Here is a 6,000-nt window from a genome sequence, read left to right as displayed (position 1 = left end):
GGCAACTTTACTTGGGCTACAAGTAAAGCTGACTTATCCAGCTCTGGATAAGATTTGCTCTCATTGTCTTCGCTCGAAGACATAGGAGTTTGGTTAAGCATCACTTCAGTCACTCTGACTTGACCCCACTTAATAGTATGGTGGTTCCTATGACTCAACAAGGAAGAAAGGAAACAACGAAACAACTAAGTCTTCGCACTCCATAGTCTTCATGCGATGTCTTCTCTTGTCATAGTCTTCAATGTGAATGTCTTCACATACCACCTTTGTCTTCAATGTCTTCATACATTTTTAGGGGTCATCTCCGGTAGGTAAACCGAATCAATGAGGTACTACTACCTGTGTTGTCCTGCAATACTCACAAACACATTAGTCCCTCAACCAGGTTTGTCGTCAATACTCCAAAACCAACTAGGGGTGGCACTAGATGCACTTAAACACTGTTTAATTTGCTCATACTCCCTATCATTAATTGTTGTTTAGTTTGTTGTTTCTATCAAAATGCATGTTCGCAACAACTGTAAGTTCCAGGTTTTACTTATAAAAACAAATTCCTTATTCATACCATACACATTACTTAATACTCCCTATATGTATGCTTTTTTTGTGGATCTATAATCCAGTGTGTGGTGAAGCAGCCCACGTTTGCACCTTGTCATCTCCTGTTTTATCTTACTGATGTGGCTGATGATATGAACAACATGTCATGCACATTAACCAAAATAGATACAATGATTGTCTTTGCCCTTCATCTATGCTTGTTATGTTGATTGTTGGGGAACGTAGCAGAATTTTAAAATTTTCTACGCATCACCAAGATCAATCTATGGAGTCATCTAGCAACGAGAGAGAGGAGTGCATCTACATACCCTTGTAGATCGCAAGCGGAAGCGTTCAAGAGAACGGGGTTGATGGAGTCGTACTCGTCGTGATCCAAATCACCGATGACCGAGCGCCGAACGGACGGCACCTCCGCGTTCAACACATGTACGGAACGGAGACGTCTCCCACGCCTTGATCCAGAAAGGAGGAGGGAGAGGTTGAGGAAGAGAGTCCAACAGCATCACGACGGCGTGGTGGTGATGGAGTGGTAGTTCTCCGGCAGGGCTTCGCCAAGCTCACGCGGAGGAGGAGAGGTATTGGAGGGGAGGGGCTGCGCCAGGTTCATGGGTGTGGCTGCCCTCCCACCCCTCCACTATTTATAGGTGGGGAGAGAGGGGGGCCGGCCCCCCTAGATCCCATCTAGGGTTGGGGCGGTGGCCAAGGGGGGAGGAGTGCCTCCCAAGTCAAGTGGAGGCCCTCCCCTTAGGGTTTCCCCTCTCCCATGCGCATGGGCCTTGGGGGGCTGGTGCCCTTGGCCCATTAAGGTTAGGTCTCCCCCCCCCTACAGCCCATGCTACTGTATTGGACGTGGTGGAACATTTTCTGGACCTCCGGAACCTTCTGGAAGCTTCCCGGTACAATACCGGAAAAAACCGAACTTTTCCCGGAACCCGAACAACAACTTTCCATATATAAATATTTACCTCCGGACCATTCCGGAACTCCTCGTGACATCCGGGATCTCATCCGGGACTCCAAACAACATTCGGTAATCACATACAAGTCTTCCTAATAACCCTAGCGTCATCGAACCTTAAGTGTGTAGACCCTACGGGTTCGGGAACCATGCAGACATGGCCGAGACAACTCTCCGGTCAATAACCAACAGTGGGATCTAGATACCCATGTTGGCTCCCACATGTTCCACGATGATCTCATCGGATGAACCACGATGTCGAGGATTCAATCAATCCTGTATTTAATTCCCTTTGTCCAGCGGTATTGTACTTGCCCGAGATTCGATCGTCGGTATCCCGATACCTTGTTCAATCTCGTTACCGGCAAGTCTCTTTACTCGTTCCGTAACACATCATCCCGTGATCAACTCCTTGGTCACATTGTGCACATTATGATGATGTCCTACCGAGTGGGCCCAGAGATACCTCTCCGTTTACACGGAGTGACAAATCCCAGTCTCGGTTCGTGCCAACCCAACAGACACTTTCGGAGATACCTGTAGTGAACCTTTATAGCCACCCAGTTACGTTGTGATGTTTGGCACACCCAAAGCACTCCTACGGTATCCGGGAGTTGCACAATCTCATGGTCTAAGGAAATGATACTTGACATTAGAAAAGCTTTAGCAAACGAACTACACGATCTTGTGTTAGGCTTAGGATTGGGTCTTGTCCATCACATCATTCTCCTAATGATGTGATCCCGTTATCAACGACATCCAATGCCCATGGTCAAGAAACCGTAACCATCTATTGATCAACGAGCTAGTCAACTAGAGACTTACTAGGGACATGGTGTTGTCTGTATCCACACATGTATCTGAGTTTCCTATCAATACAATTCTAGCATGGATAATAAACGATTATCATGAACAATGAAATATAATAATAATAACTAATTTATTATTGCCTCTAGGGCATATTTCCAACAGTCTCCCACTTGCACTAGAGTCTATAATCTAGTTCATATCGCCATGTGATTAACACTCACAAGTCATATCGCCATGTGACCAACATCCAACGAGTTTACTAGAGTCACTAATCTAGTTCACATCACTATGTGATTAATACTCAATGAGTTCTGGGTTTGATCATGTTATGCTTGTGAGAGAGTTTGTAGTCAATGGGTCTTGCCATATTCAGATCCGTATGTATTTCGCAAAACTTAATGTCATATCGTAGATGCTGCTACCACGTTCCACTTGGAGCTATTCCAAATTGTTGCTCCATTATACGTATCCGGTATCTCTACTCAGAGCTATCCGGATAGGTGTTAAGCTTGCATCGACGTAACTCTTTACGTCGAACTCTTTATCACCTCCATAACCAAGAAACATTTCCTTATTCCTCTAAGGATAATTTTGACCGCTATCTGGTGATCCACTCCTAGATCACCTTTGTACCCTCTTGCCAGACATGTGGCAAGGCACACATCTGGTGCGGTACTCAGCATGGCATACCGTATAGAGCCTATGACAAAAGCATAGGGGACGACCTTCGTCCTTCCTCTTTCTTCTGCCGTGGTCAATCTTCGAGTCTTACTCAACTTCACACCTTACAACTCAGGTAAGAACCCCTTCTTTGACTGATCTATTTTGAACTTCTTCAAAAACATGTCAAGGTGTGCGTTCTTTGAAAGTATCATCAGGCGTTTTGATCTATCACTAAAGATCTTGATGCCCAATATGTAAGCAGCTTTATCCAGGTCTTCCTTTGAAAAACACCCTTCAAACGACCATTTATGCTTTCCATAAATTCTACATTATTTCGGATCAACAATATGTCATCCACATATACTTATCAGAAATGTTGTAGTGCTCCCACTCACTTTCTTGTAAATACAAGTTTCTAGCAAACATTGTATAAACCTAAAAGCTTTGATCACTCCATCAAAACATATATTCCGATTCCGAGATGCTTGCTCTAGTCCATAGAAGGATTGCTGGAGCCAACATACCTTTTAGCATCCTTAGGATCGACAAAACCTTTTATTGTATCATATACAGCTTTTCTTACGAAAACTGGTAAGAAAACTTGTTTTTTTACATCCATCTGTAAGATTTCATAATCGAAAAATACAGCTAATGCTAACATGATTCCGACGGACTTAAGCATCACTACGGGTGAGAAATTCTCATCGTAGTCAACTCCTTGAACTTGTGAAAAGACTCTTTCCCACAAGTCGAGCTTCATAGACGGTAACATTACCGCCCACGTCCGTCTTCTTCTTAAAGATCCATTTATCTCAATGGCTTGCCGATCAACGGGCAAGTCCACCAAAGTCCATACTTTGTTCTGATATAGGGATCCTATCTCGGATTTCATGGCTTCTAACCATTTGTCGGAATACGGGCCCACCATCGCTTCTCCATAGCTCGTAGGTTCATTGTTGTCTAACAACATGATGAGGACATCAATACCATTGTTACACCCACAGCCCCTACTGTTACATATACTGGACCAATTACTAGAGCTCGCGCACGCCAATTAAATTACCAGGTACTTTCGTTTCTTGGTAATGATTCTAATGTTCATGAGATTATGATGCTGCCTAAATTGGATACATTTGTTTTGCTTACAAATGAAGGTCCTAGTTTGGAGAAGGATGAACATTGGAGCAAGAACACGAATGGAGTTGATGGCATGCGCAAGGGGATCAAGAACGGAGTTACAAGTGATGATTTCAGGACTTTGAAGCCGCCCTAAGGAGTGCATGAAGCCTTGGACGAAATATACAAGATGCCACTTCATAATATTCGTCCATAGGCTATTCTAGGTGCTGCGTCACCTTATTAATGGGCCAGGCCCATGTAATTTCGAAATACTTAAGTATAGGCTATTTTTAGAGTCCGTATGTGTGGGGAAACAAGAGTTAGGGTTGGTTTCGGACCCCACCCTCAAGGGCCACGAAATTCCCCTCTCTTCCTCCATATATACAGCCCTTAGGGCGTCGTTTAGACTTGGGTTTTGTTTAGATTAAAAGTTCGCCATAGCTGCAACTTCGCGTACTTCGTTTGTGTCCAACGACCAGACCAAGACGTCACAGAACCCCACCTTGATCAATAAAGCTTTCATCTTATATTCGCAATATCCAGATTGCAATCTCAGTTTCTTGCTTGTTCTTCGTTTGCTCGCAGGAAACAGGCCCTCGTGGTCAGGTTGATCGTGCTCCGGCGTGGTCAATAACCCCTCGGAAGTTGGTTTAGCGATTGCTAAGGCGCGACGTCTCGCACGTTCGTAGTCGGATCGTCAAGGTCGACTCCCACAGAAAACGATAGCCACCATCTCATCGAAACATCGGGACACCTTTGCCCCTATCAAGTGGTATCAGATTTCCAGGTTGCTCGGTGAGATTTTACAGTTTTTCGTAGATTAGATCGAGTCTGTTCTTCATACCTACAGTCCACGAAAAAGCCACACAAAAAAAATTAGGGTTAGTTCATCATATTCGAACCAATCTGAGCCTTTGCATAATCTTTTTAGGGTTTTTGCTTTGTTGAATTTGCGGTTGCATCGTCGTGTCAAGTTGCTGGTCTTAGAGTCTAGTCTTTTAGAGTTTCGAGTTCTGGTCACAAGTTGTCACGCCGCCGCCGCACCATTATCATCGCCCATCTACCACTTTTGCTTATCCGCCACCGCTCTGAATCCATATCCATATACCACCACCAATCCGTATCCATATACCACCATCAATCTCTATCCATATACCACCACCGCTACCATATACCACCACCGCTGCCATATACCACCACCATATATCCACCAACAATCCGAGTTCTTCTCATATTAGGTTTGTTCTTGAGATCAATCTCAATTCCGATTCGTGTTTCCTTGCCTGCGTAGGTGTCGGAAAAAAAAAAGAGTCTGGAGACCCCCGGGCAGTTTTTAGGCCAAAATTTTCACGGGCAAAAATATTTTTTCCCTATCCTATTTTTAGGCTTTTCTGAGTCTTTTGAGCCACGTGCCATCATAGTGATTTTTTTGTCGCACTTTTTCGTCGTCGCTGCCCTGATTTCCGAAAAAAAAAGTGAAAAAAAAATTTCGTGCCCATCCTATCAGTTTGACGAGGGAAGAGTTTTGAGACACTCGCCATTATAATAATTTTTCGCAAAAAAAAAAAGAGGAGCGCAAAAAAAAAAAGAGGAGCGCAAAAAAAAAGCGAAAAAAAAAGTTCCAGAGTGTGCTTTTCCCTTATTTACGTGCAGCGCCGTGATTTTGTTAGTGTTCTAGGCTCGCGTCTCTAGCACGGTCTAGCCTAGGACCAGCACAGTACCGTCGTTGAGCGTTTATTCAACTTTGCATCTCTGAATTGATTATTGCTGACCCTTTTTGCTACCATACTATAAGCCTTCCCAGCTCCACATACATCTACGTCGTGCGTTTGACTCTCCTTGGCAATCGCTCTATCCAAGCTTTTGAGCGTTTTTGACTACAACGGTTG

This window comes from Triticum urartu, chromosome 1A (assembly GCF_056163025.1).
Source record: "Triticum urartu cultivar PI428250 chromosome 1A, HENAU_Tu73, whole genome shotgun sequence".
NCBI lineage: Eukaryota > Viridiplantae > Streptophyta > Magnoliopsida > Poales > Poaceae > Triticum > Triticum urartu.
This window is presented reverse-complemented; position numbering follows the sequence as displayed.